This window comes from Lissotriton helveticus, chromosome 1_2 (genome assembly GCF_964261635.1).
Source record: "Lissotriton helveticus chromosome 1_2, aLisHel1.1, whole genome shotgun sequence".
Lineage (NCBI taxonomy): Eukaryota > Metazoa > Chordata > Amphibia > Caudata > Salamandridae > Lissotriton > Lissotriton helveticus.
Window position 1 is genome coordinate 31374141 of NC_136058.1, and position 14261 is coordinate 31388401.

At 42.3% G+C, this 14261-nt stretch overlaps 1 protein-coding gene across 3 annotated transcripts in view; it reads right to left on the bottom strand.

Moving 5' to 3' along the window:
• RNPC3 (RNA binding region (RNP1, RRM) containing 3) overlaps positions 1–14261 on the bottom strand; it is a 231179-nt gene that overhangs the window by 169980 nt on the left and 46938 nt on the right. The window lies entirely within an intron of this gene.

Genomic DNA, 14261 nt, shown 5'->3' on the forward strand with positions numbered 1-14261 from the left:
CAGCCCTGCTATACTGGTTCTTGTGTTCGTTGGCCTGATCATGATTAAGCGGCCGAAGCTGGTAACCGTGCCCATTTACGACCCACAAACATTTCTTATCCTGTCCTTCTATCTTCTGCACCTGGCTCTGCTCCTTTCCTTCTGGGCCTTTATTAGGGGGAGGTAACGAAATTTACGATGAGGCGGTCCGGGTCTTGAATGAAGAATTGACATGGGATTATGATGGACTAGTGGGAACCCCTCATTTGTAATGTTTTGACATCAGATACTGTTGACGATCCCTGTGCAACGCCAAATATTTATTGTTTAAGACACGAATGTTTAGAACTGTGGTAACATGTAAAGAATTTGCCTGAAGCCCAATATTTAGTATATAAGGAGCAACCCTCTTTGTACAAATCGAACAGGCTCCTAGATACTGCCCATGTGTAGTTTCTGTGACTTCTGTGTCCCTGCAGTAATAAACCTTTGGTCTTTGACGCCACCATCGAGAAGCCCGTGTTTCTGTTTGTTTGTGCACCAAGACAGGTTGAACTCCGGGGTCTTCGGGTGTTGTCCCTGACACCTCTGGACGGAACCAAAAAGTCCAGAACTCCAATGCCCTGCACCTAATCTGATCAGTGGACCCTAGCACAGATGTAGTACTCTTTAGTAGGTCGTTGGTATCCTAATTTGAGTCTTTGTGTAGGGATTTGGTTTATTTCTGTTTTCTGTATTGGACTTAGAGATTTTATGTGACCAGCGCTGCACCCGAGTGGATTTGGTTCCTAACAATCAAGTGCTGCCATTTCTATTGAATGATTAGGCCATGAATTGTTTTATCTTGATTGTGTGTTTTATATTGTGATGGTTTTAAATAACTTGATACAATAAAAGTCTTATTTATCTATCATATAAAATTCAGCGAGAGAAACTTGGTAACTCACTTCAAGTGGAAAATTACACTAGCACAGGTCAAAAGTAATTTTTGACGAATGAGACATTGGCCCTAATCCAAAGAATGCAATAGTAAATCCACATTTTCACAAGCTACAGATGTCAGATGAGTAGAAATTAAAACATAAATGCATATATAAAGAACAATCATTCTGTAAGTCTCAAAATAAACAGCTCTGCCCTCACTTCAGTAGTCTGCTCAGCTCAATTTCAAATACTGTAGCTTGGTGAACAACGCCCCTTCACTCACAGCCCCATTACCTCCCTACTCCATTCATAAACTCCTCCCATGCAATCTTTGCTTTGGTCTCCTCATCTACAAACATTCATCCCTAGTAATTCTCACTACTCTGTTTATCCTATCTACTCTTTTAGTTAAACTCCAACTCACACCTTTTTAACTTCCTCATCTATTTCTGTTTCCCCATTTAACTCACCCATGCCACTAGCAAAATAAAAAAAAATGAGTATCCATATTTGTCAACTTATTCATTTTATGTACAATTGAAACTTCTGCAAGCATGGTTCTAATAATCATCTATTTAGCTCCAAAGCACTCAAATGGGAGGTGTACTCCATTACAACAAGAAGGGTCTTAAATTCATAATGTTTATTTTATCTAGATTGGTTTTATTATATTTACACAGTGATTTGCTCGGGACAATTCACTGATTCGGAGAACACAAGGGGTATGGATTTAACACTACCAAATCTATTTTTCTAAAGGGAACTACAAGATTACAGAACGGGCTGGTTCATCATAGGGTAATCTAGAAATGTCACAGCAGGTCTGGGTTTAAAAGGTAGAGTAATTGACTAGGCAGAGTCAGTCACAAGTGCAACATTTTCCAGACATGGGACCAACTTAGAATCAAAGTATGCAAAACAAGAGCATTGTAAATTGTATACTTAAACTATGGTTTTCTCTTCTTCCACTTGTATGTTGTAAATCTAAGGTTGACAGTTGTATCATAATAATCATTAGGAAGAATGTTGCAAGGATCATTGTTTTAAGGCATCTGGATTTGCTTAGAGGTGTACTGACCTGCTGATTTTACATCACATTAAAGTTTAAAGAACTGAAACGTTGATGATTTGTATAATCAACTTGCATAATTCTCCAACCAAAATTGCACAAACCCTTTTCATTGTGAGGAAAATCGACTGTAAAAAATGGCATGTGCGTTGTTACTATTGTCTTACAGAATGTAAGATTGTTTTGCACTATTGTAAAAATGTGTTAGAAATCCAATTCCTTAAAACTAATCCCTCAGTTTATCTTTCATTTTGCAAAGACGGGCAACAGAAACATTAGGATTGTATGTAGATTAAGATTAAATTTTCTCTAAATGGATTACCCTTGAGATTCTCAAGCACTATGCCCAAGCTCAATCTGACTTGCATTACGTGTCTGCAAGATAAACTATTTTATGTTTAATGGTGTTGCTTTTTTAGTGCAGAGACACCACTTGATGGTAACTTCTTTTGCCACTGATACATATTGATTTTATATTATTTGCTGGTTACACAAAATAACAATCGGGCAAAAAAGTGCATGATTTTGTGCTATATTTAACACTTTTATAAAGTTATATCTCAGTTTAAATCTATTACTTGGTGACACCTGAATAACGTAACTGTCCATTCCACCAAAAGGAAGTTTAATTTTCGCTAAAGCACTTAAACTGCACTCTGCTTACTACAGCCACACTATTAGCTCACATAGGTACTTAAACACCATAAACATCACTCCGAGAGCTTCTCCCTTGTTGAAGAGAGTTGCAGCCCACACAATCAGTGTTTGGGGCTGGTGTTAAAGGGATCTTATGATAAAGCATGCCACCTAAGATGGGGTTGAAGGTTCCGTCCTGAACATAGGAATTTGTCAAACATTACAGAGACAGCTCCTTTTGGGACCGATTTAATATGACTGTTTTACACAAGACCGTGTGTACCTTTTTGTGCAAGTGGATTGAGCAGTGATTGTAAATGAAGAACAATGGAACTCTTTTGGTTCCCACTGTACATCATCATTACTCTCTGTGAGTGGCGTAGTTATTAGCGAGTACCTGGGCTGGTAGAACGCTATAACTGCCGACGAGATAGGCAATACGAAGCCTGTACACTGAAAGCGCTCTTCCAGAGGGTAAGTTGTGGTCCAGCAAACTGCTCATTAGCAGGAACCCAGTACACTTCAGCCAAAGTTACATCAAATACCAGGCAAAAGATGGGGGTAGTGCAACAAAATCCCAATTTCCTACACCTTCCCTCTATGGGTGACTTACCGGCAACACAAAATATGGACGGAATCTGAAGCATTCACCCCCAGTGACACATCTGGGTTAAATCCATCGTTCTCTTGCTTGCCATGCCACCCAGTTTTTGACCCAGCCATACACAAATCAGTTTTGACCCTTTTACCCATGGGAACAGTTCAGCCTGAACTGCTAGACCAGGTCCTCCCTGGACCGGAAAATAGGCACCCTGGGACCGGTTTCGGGGTATCAACCCTCATCAGCTAGGCTAGCTTGATTCCAAAGGCATAGCAGGCATGTGAGCAAACTGCCATAAAAAACATGATATTGGCAATACATGGGTTGCATTGATAGCAACTTTTAAAGATGTCATAGGTGCAATAGATGAAAAGTATCTGAGGAACATGGCTGGTGGAGAACTGAAAGGAGCCATACAAAAGATACCACATGACGTACGATCAAACCAAAAGAGTCTTCAATGTCAAGTCTGATCCAGTGCCCAATGTAGATTACAAAGATACACATTAAGTCAAGAACGGCAGAGTCCCGGTAAAACCATCAATGAATTTGTTGAGAGACTGGATGTTCTGGTGAAGTACAATACTTGTAATGATCAGTAAGCTACCCACCTCAGAGTTATTAATGGGTGTCTTTCAGATTCCTTTTGACGATTTATGGTGAAGGAAACTTTGAGCTTAGAACAAGTCCTCATGGCTACTCACGCTGAAGAGGGTGCTGATCATCAAAGGACTGACATGGAGGCCGGTTGCCGGAGGCCCTCAAGTGTATCAGTCATGAGCATGAAAAGTAAGCCAAAGTACAAGGCTGAGAGACACACAGTAATGTCTCCACAGAAAAAGAAAACGTGTTACAGATGTGGAGGACTGTCATTTCCACAAGAAGGTAAATGCCTCGCCATTGGACAGATATGAATCAGCTGTGGTAAAGCTAACAATTTGTGATGGCTTTCAAGGCGAAGAGAAAAGTAAGTGCATCATGGACAAAATCGCTGACTGAAAGCTACCCAAGTGACAACAAAGAATTCCTGAATATCAGTTTCCAGTGAAAGTGACAATGACAATTGTGCAATGTCAATGTCTAGTTCAAAAAGGCATGAACATGTGGAACTTGTTGAATGTGAGGAAAAATTCAAAGTGAAGAAAAGCGACATGAAAAAGCACCAAAGACATTCAAATATTGTCAGAAGATTACCCAAAAGATAAATGAGTGTTCTGTACCATTCATAATTCACAGCGGTGAATCAATAAATATCATACCCGAGAAGTATCAAGAATTGCTTCCACTACCAAAACCTATAAAGTAAAAAAAAAAATAAAGTCTACACGTAGGCTGATTCAGCGACCTTAAAAAGTAATGCTTTATTTGTAGCCACAATGAAATATAAGAAAACTGTGGTACAAGTGCCCAGTCATGTACTTCAAGGAATGTCTTCTAGTGCTTTGTTTCTCACTGCTGCTGATATGGGACTGATATCAGTGAACTACAATATTAATGCTCATCATAAAATTGTAAGTCTATTTCCTTAATTAATTCACAGGTTAGGAAAACTTAAAACAATGAAAGGTTGCATATAAATGACGTTGTTAGTCTTGATGCTCAAAGACACAGACAAACTGCATCTCACTTGCAAGAAGCTGCTAAGAAGGAACTTAATTTGTTGCTTAAACGCAACATCATTGAACGCTCCACTGGTCCAACACCATGGGTTTCTCCCATTGTAGTGGTGCCTAAAAGAGACAGTGAAGGAACTGTACGTATATGCGTTTATATGGGTCAGGCCAATAAGGCGACTGAGCAAGAGCATCATCCAGGTCCGCACACTGCTGATATGATAACTCAATTGAATGGTGAGAAGTTTTTCTCTCGACTTGATTTAAAAAAAGGATATCACCAATTAGAACTTGAAGAAAAATCCAGGTTCATTACAACGTTTTCTACGCATATTGGCCGGTTTCGCAATAAGCGATTGAAATTCGGTGTATCTTCTGCTGCAGAACTTTTATGCGACATCATTCGATGTACCCGACAGCCTGTAGTAAATGTATTTAACTATTGTGATGACATTCGTTTTTGGAGCCATTCAGAAGAAGCATGACAAGGTTAACTCTGAATGCTGACAAATGGGATTTCCACGAGAATAGCTTGAAATTCTTTGGCCATGTCTTTTCTGATAGAGGTATGAAACCTGATCCAAGTGAAAGCATTATCTACTGCAAATCCACCACAGGACATTTCTAGGTTACGATCATTCCTTGGAACGGCCAGTTACCGTTCCAGATACATAAGAAATTTAGCTATGGTCAGTGCGCCATTACAAGAACTGACGAAAAAGAATGTGTAATTTTGTTAGTCACATGAATGTTGGAAAAGCTTCCAAAAAAAATGAAGCAATCCATCAAGAATTCCACTCAAATGTCCTACTTTGATCCAAAACTTCATACAGAGGTTGAAATTCACGCTAGCCCTATTTGGTTAGGCGCCATCCTTCCACAGGACAATTGACAGCCAAATGCCCGGAGGCATGTCATGGCATACGGTGACTGATAATCAAGCACTGTTGGCATTATTTGGCAATCCAAAAGCCTAAATGCCTCCTCGAATTGAACACTGGAGTTTTAGGCTACAAGAATACAATTATAAAATTCTTCTTCATCCAGGGAAAGATCAGAATCCTGCTAATTATTTTTCAAGAGTGCCAGTGCTGTGCCCTGGTACCCCATCTAAGAAACTAGAAGCCTACATCAATTTTATTATAAAATCGGGCACACCAGTTACCATGGCTTTAGAACAAATTGTCACTGCCATGAGCCCACTCTAGACCTCTCACTAATGACAGTGGGAATTTTAAGTTAAAAAATATGACAGACGAACTATCAGTGACTCAAGAAGGTCTTATCCTGCAAGGTACACAAATTGTTATTGAAGACAGTCTACGACAACAAGTGATCAACGTCGCCCATGAGGGATATTGAGGAATAGTTGCTGCAATGAGAGCTCTCTGCGACAGAGTCTGGCTTCCTTATCTCGATTAAAGGTTGAACAAGAGCTAAAGTCCTGTCATGTAGGCAACCATCTTTCGTCTCAATTTATTTAGCATCCTTTAAACAGGTCAGAATTGTCACGTCGTGCTTGGGAGAGATTTGCTGTAGATTTCCCTGGTTATCTTGAGAATGGATATCAACTTCTAGTCATTGTTGATGAATGCTTACGTTTTCCATTGGTAGAGGACCTTTTATCTACTACACATGAAAAGGTTATTAAAAGGTTAGATGACATCTTTAAACAACATAAGGTGTACCTGCAATCTTAAAATCTGACAATGGCCCACCCTTTAATAGTCGAGAATTCGAAGACTTTCTAAATCACCTCAATTTAAACCTTCCAAATAGCACTCCTCTTTGGCCGCAGGACAATGGCCTGGCAGAACGGATCATGAGTATTCTAAAGAAAGCTGTTCATTTGAGAAGCTCGACCTTAAAGTTGTTTGAACACTACTTTTCGAGCTCAACGTTCAACCCCCACTCACAACAGGGGAAAGCCCTGCAACTCTAAAGTTTGGAAGAGCCATGACGACCAAGCTGCCCAATGACCAACCTCGGATCCAAGTCTGAGGAAGACATTCATACTAAGGACTTTGGTCACAAACGAAAGATGAAAATATATATGTATGGAAACTGTGGACGCTACACTTGTGAGACATGACATATGTACACACAGCACTCGCAGTGGTCTGCAAGGGCACCAATTGATAGATAATTTTTTTCTTCTTGTGCCCCGCTTATGTATTATCTATTCCCCTTTCAAGGCAGTTTTGGGGGGGGGGTTGTGATTTTTTGGGGCATGTGGGATTGATCCAGGAACGCAGCAGTAGGCCATCTAAACCATGCAGTTCCAGAGTACAGAGGCAGCGAGAGAGCTAAAAGGGTCCATGAGAACTATAGGCAGGAAATAACACAAATCAACTACATCAGACTATGCTCCATTAAAACCTAAAGTTACTCCCTCAGTCCATTCTTTTATTTAAATCATGGGCAGAAATAGAGGGGGAGGGGGGGGGGGGAACAAGGGGTAGGGAAGATAGAGTTTGAGAGCGGCCACTTTTAGATAAAACTGCTGCATCATGTAACAACCTGATCAATCTGGCCAGGGGTGGGACATGCTCAATCGTCTCGAGAGGTGCGGGGGGGGGTGAGAGCGAGCTTCCCTCTTGGACGTCATACAGGGAGAGGGACGCAGCGTGGGGTTCCAGAGGAGAATAGATACCGGCCCTTAAGTCGTCTAACCAGCAAGGGCCACAACATGGAATGCCCTCTACACCAGGCAGAATCATCACCAAAGCAGGTGACAATATTTTTTTCTGCCAGGGTGGATGTCCCAGTGCTCTCAAAACCAGATGAGAAGATTCTTTTGTCAGGAGATGCAGAGGTGGCTTTCAATCTGGGAAACAAAACAAAAGGGTATTCAAGGAGATTGTCACGCCTTGGAGGCAAAGCTGGAGGAGGTCTGTGAGAGGACTATGTTGCGTGAGACAAATGTGGAGAGGATAGATCAAAAAGAAATTCCACTGAATGGAAAGCATATAAGTTGCAGAACCAGAACCTACAAGATGGAGTTGGAAAAACTAGAAAATCAGTCTCCGGGAAATACTTTTAAGATTCTTAATGCTCTAGAGGAAGCAGAGGGGAGAGACCTGAAAGATTTTGTGATTAATCTCCTAGGGGAGGGGCTTCTGAGGGGTAAGCCAGATGTCAATTTTGTGACAGAAATACAAAGAACTCATAAATATCCCTTTAAGCTTTTGAAGGGCTGAAGACGACCCAGGAAAAAACGTATCAATGTTTTGTCATACAGCAGAAAGGAGCTAATTCTGAATCGGGCTTTGAGACAAAAGGGATTTGGCAGAGGGAAGGTTTTTTTATAATCCATCAGATCGGACGGTTGTAAGGCTACCGAACAGAGGCAGTAGGAGCTGAGACAGAGGATGGGGGAGTTGCTGAAGTTAAATGACAAGGCCCAGTTGAGGTTCTCTGCCATGCTCAGAATCATGTGGACCAATGGGATGCATAACATTAGACGAACTGACCAAGCTGATGATCTCACACAGAGCTCGCCCTGGAGTTGAAGAATGCACTGTGCCACCACTTGACCTTGTGCACCACTAGGTCACATTTGTAATTAGTCTTTCCTTTCTCTTCTGTCCTTCCTTGCTGTCTTTTTTGTGTGTGGAGCTGGGTTAAGCATGGCAGTTATTAGTGTTTATTATATCTTTATATCTTTCTCTGGTAAGGCCCAAATTGGCATAGAGGAATATGCCACAACTAGCAGCAGGGGGAGGTTTACCGCAGGAGGGCACTAGCATAAGGGGGAGAAAACAAATAAAAAAATGAAACAATGTCCTTGTATCCATCTCAGCTATTTCAAGGCCAGCCTCCTTTTCTTATCAGTTGGTTTTCTTTCTTCGGCATATGAACTATCAAAGTAGACTATGAATAGGTGGACACCAAGCACAATGAGTAAAGGGGCTAAGGAGATGAGGATATTGATGTGGAACATCAATGTTCTACGGTCTTGAAGGAGGCAAAGTTGATTAGCCAGTGTCTGCAAAATAGTCTGGCACAGATTATAATTCTACAGAAGACACATTTGACTGCATCAGAATGTAAGGGCCTCTTGTGATAAAGCATGGCTCATCAGGTGGTCTATTCTACACAAACCCAGTATACCAAGGGTGTAGCACTCATTATCAGGAATAATATTGGTATAAATATTGTAGATTTTAAAACTAATTGTTCAGGGAAATGTATCATAGGCCAGATGATTCTAGGACAGTATAAATTCACATGAGCAAGATTTTATGGCCCAAACTGCTAGGACACCTCTCCCCTTGGCGACTTATGTGAAAACATGTTGGGCATTGCAGCCCCAGTAGTGATTTGGGATGATTTCAATGTTTGTCTCGAGATAGCACTAGATAGATCATCAAAGAGGCAGGCGGCAGGATTTCCCAAAGTAGGAAAGTTCTTACGGAACTTCATGCTTGATTTTTATTTGTGTGATGTGTGGTGTAAAATAAAGCGAGTGTTAGAAGAGAGTGAATATTCTTTAATGACATATCAGAGCTCCACCAGGATCGACTACTTTTTAGCAGATATATCATTGCTAAATAATGTCAAGGTCAGACATATACAGGTCCATTGTTCTGATCATCCTGCAGTCGTATTAGGAGTAAGATCACCTGTCATGCAGGCCAATCCCATGTAGTACAGTGAACAGGGTATGACTATCACACCTGGATGCATTCATGTGTTAAGGGAGGAGAGCAAAAGTTATTTTAGTGTTAATCTGTGGTCTGCACTGTTAGATTTGGGGGTCTCTAGTTGGCACAGGTAGGTACTTGTGACAAATAGGGACCCTTGCCTCTAGTCAGGGTAATGGGGTACACTCCTAAAATAACCCCTACTCACCTACGTGGTTGCTTGGCACGAGCAGATAGGCTTATCTCAGAGGCAGTGTGTAAAGCATTTGTGACCACATACAGTAATCCAGTGAAAACACTACAGATGGACACCACACAGGTTTTAAATCAAAAATAAGTATTCTTTATATAGATTTAACACAAGACTACAAATGACAAAAATCCACAATACTGTACTTAAGATGATAGAATTTGCTTAGTTCTCTTTAGATCTTAAAATGCGACACTTTGAGTCAATGTACCTTTAGATGCGACACGCAGGGCAATTAAAGTGTTGCAAAGATGGTGATGCGTGGAAATTTTGGTGCAAAGAAATAAAGCAGTCGTCTTCTTGTTGTTGCGGCACACTTCTCCGATGATGTGAGAAGTCTCGACTCGATGCATCAGCTGCAGCGGCGACACCCTTGTTCCGTGTTGCTCCGACAGCAGCTCGGATGGCGGCACGCTTCTCCGTGGATGCGAGGCGCTTCTCTTGATGCGGTGCAATGCGACAGCTACAGCTGCGACGTCCACAATGCGACTGCAGCAGCAGCGACGGCGACACACTTCTTTGTTGCGAGACGCTTCTCTCGATGCGGGGCGAAGCGACAGGTACAGCGGCGACATCCAAGATGCGACGGCAGCAGTAGCGATGGCGACACGATTCTTCATTGCGAGGCGCTTCTCTCGATGCGGTGCAATGCGACAGCTACAGCGGCGACATCCACGATGCGACGGCAGCAGCAGCAACGGCGACACACTTCTTCCTCGTTGCGAGACGCTTCCAGCTCCTTGCGACACGCAGTCCCTCAGAAGGCCCAAGACATCAGCAGGCACTTCCAAAGTACTCTTGGGGAGCTGGGGGTGAAGTCTGTTGTCCCTGAGACTTCAGCAGGAGGCAAGCTCTTCTCTCAAGCCCTTGGAGATCCTTTACAAGTTGAATAAAGTGCACACCAAGACCTTTCTCCTTTCTTTGGCAGTCGGGCAACCACCGCAGGCCAAACCCCCAAGCAGCACTTCAGCTTAGGGATAGTCTCTCCTCAGTTTCTTCAGGTTCCTCTCCTCAGCAAAGGTTTCTTCTTGTTTGTCCAAAAGTGATCTAAATTCTTGGGATCAGAGTCGCAATTCCTATACCCCCAAATCCTTTGTCCTTTGAGGGCAGAGGGGCCTTTGCCTAGTCCAAACCAGTTCTGCTCAGTCCTGGAGCACTCTGTTTACATGACTCCTTCTTTCCTTTCACAGTGCAAGGCAGAAACATCAGACGCCCCACAGGAGGTGGAGCCAGCATTGTGGAGGGAAGGCACAGCCCTGGAGCACTCTGTTGACATGCCTCCTTATCTCCTTTCACCAGCGCAGGGCAGAGACATCAGACGCACCACAGGAGGTGGAGCCAGCATTGTGGAGGGAAAGCACAGCCCTATTCAGGTCACAGGTGCAACTCCTCCCTCCCATCTAGATGCAGATCGCTCTATTCACCACTGGGCTGACTCACCCAGTCTCCTGGAATCCCCCAGCCCCTGTCACTCAAACTCCAGACAAGGAATACAAAACCTATCAGTGGCAGGCTTGGATAGTTAGACAAGAAAATACCTACTTTCTAAAAGTGGTATTTTCAAACACAGAATTTTAAAACCAACTTCAATAAAAGATGTGTTTTATCATTCTGAGTTCAGGCATACTAAACTCGAATTTCTACCATGTTCCCTGAGTCAGTTAGGATTATACAATGTAATAATCTATCTGCCCATTCTGGTCTATGGAGAACAGGTAGCCTTGCAACAGTGAAAAACGAATATGGCTGTAATTCACTATTAGGACATGCCACACACACCAGGGCATGTCCTACCTTATACTTATAATGCACCCTGCCCTTGGGCCTACCATAGGGGTGTCTGATATGAAGAAAAGACAAAGGTTTAGGGACTGGCAAGTGGGCGCACTTGCCCAGTCAACATGGCAGTCCCAGATTGCACACAGGCTCTGCAATGGCAAGCCTTCGACACACTTTTACAGGCAGTTTCTGTGGGTGGCACAACCAATACTGCAAGCCCACTAGCAGCATTTGGATTACCAGCCCTGGGCACTCCCGGTGCATTGTACTAGGGTCTGACAGGTAAACCAAACCAGCCAATCATGGAGTCACTAATCCACACATTAATTTACAACAGGGAGAGCATATGCACTTTAGCACTGTTCAGCAGTGGTAAAGTGCCCAGAGTCATAAAACCAACAAAAACAGGTCAGACAAAATACAGGAGGAAGGCAAAAAGTTCAGGGATGACCCTGCAAAAAGGGCCAAGTCCAACAGGCACCTTTGATGATAATACGGGACTCATTAGGCAGTAGCCCGAGGGATTCTTTGCAAGCAGGGGTTTATCAAAACCAGGAAGCTGCAAGAGAACAATAGGAGGTTTGAGGAATCGATCTGGGTGTTGGAAAGAGAGCTGCTGGTCCCCACCTCAGAAGATGGAATGGAGGCAGTCAAGAGGATGCCGTGCCTGAAACGTGAGGCCATTATCCAGATTGAGAATAGGATCACAGCAAAATGGCATGCCAGTAGGCTAACCCAGATAGAGTATGGTGAGAGGAGCGGCAAGAGCAGACAGAGGGCGTAATTAAATAGAGTATGATTTTGGATGAAGAAATAAGTCAGAAAACATGGATAGACCTGTAGATAGTTCCCTAAAATATTTCAAGGGTATATATTCATAAGTAAGTGGTTTCAGGTGAATAGATCAGAGAGAGTGGTTAGCCGAGAAATAGTTTCCACGTTTGACGAGCACAGTACAAGACCTCCTGAAAGGAGGTCTTGTACTGTCCAGAGGTCCAGAGGAAGAAATCATCTCACAAATTAATAGACCTCGTAGTGGAAAGGCAGCAAGCCCAGATGCTCTTCCGAATGAATTTTATACGACAATAAGTGAATTTTCAACTTCCTACCACATAACATAGTGATGAAGACATGGCAGAAGCGAATCATAGTCTCCTATGTTTCTAAAGACAGTCTGTTTCTAAAGGCAGAGCAAGGTACCATTATGTGTGAGGAATCATCAAAAAAGGGAAACAAGGAAGGTTACTTGGGATATTGATCATTAGTCTGTCTAGGACATAGAGCAGACTACTTTTTACGCTTGTTTTCGGACTGACGCCAGCAGTCGTACAACATTTTGATCGATAGTCACTGTTAAAATATTGTGACTGGAGGGTGTTTGACTTCCCTCTGAAAGTGCCGCAACCGAGCTGGATTGACCTTGATCTGTAGATCAGTGATAGCTCCGCTATTGATATAAGCGGTATGAAGCTCTTCTCCACGAAAAGGATTTCATCGTGTCGAGTCCATTCAGTCAGAAAAGGGGTTTTCTTCAAATGCAATATCTACTGTCCTGAAGCTGGTCTGATGGACTGACGCCACTTAAGACCAAAACGTCGACTCCACCATCTACTTCCGAAACACAATGTGTTCAAGTGACCATTATTTTCATTAGGAGATATGTCATTTGTGATTCCACTGAATAGATGTTTTATTCATGAATTGTAGGATTAATTGGTCTTTACCTCTTTCATGATTTACTGCTGAATTAATTGTTCATTTGTATGCCTTTTTAACTTGATTCATACATATAAATATTTTAGTATATTCAACAACAGATATTTCCGTGTTTTTGCTTTTCCTATTCATTTATTGGTTTTGTCAATTGATAATTGTGTTCGTGTTCTAATTAGACTCACCCGCAGAGAAACTCCTTGATAAATAATTACAGAATTTTTAAAAAAACTAAATCCTTTATAGGCACCTTCACTTGCAACTGTTTGAATTGCCCAAGCCTCTGAGGGTATATTGGGTTCCCCGGTTCTCACACTTTACTAATTAGGCTCCAAAGTAATGTGTGGCATCTTCATGCTACTTTAATATTTCCTAATGGACTGTGACAGCAGTATACAACTCGGCATATTTATAGGTCAAAAAGACAAATAAAAGCATTCTTTAGTTAATCTTTTAGGGCTCTACAGTGTGGAAGAAAGAGGGGCAAGCACAGCTCCGCTCCTCCAGCATAGCACTATGTATACGTGCTGTTGGGTAGAGCGAATCCAGTGGCCACTTCCCTACACTGCATAAGGACCTTCTGTGTTAAGGGACTGAATTAAGCTCCAGGACATCAGGAGTAAGTTGTAAGGCAGGAGGTTTAATATAAGAGAGCAGCCATCGCCTGCCTGGATCAACTGCCACCAGAGAACATTTGCCCTTAAAGTTCCAAGACCCACCGTTGCACTTTCAGCCCAGAGTGGTGCAACTCACAGACCCATGAAACCACTCAAACTTTAGAGATGTTACAAATACTAATAGGTAAAACGTATGTCACACATGATGCAATACTGAAGCTTCACCTCACCTATGAGGCTCAATAATGGCTAAATGTTCCTGGTGTTGCTTGGATTACCATTCAGTGAGACAGATGATGGCATTTTACATTTGACTACTTTTTGAAGTGGGAATGTGGCTTATTTGGATATGTGCAGCCTTATTAGAAGAAAGATACAGAAGTATGCATATATTAATTGCAGAGAGAAAACAAGCCAGTTAACGATAACTCACG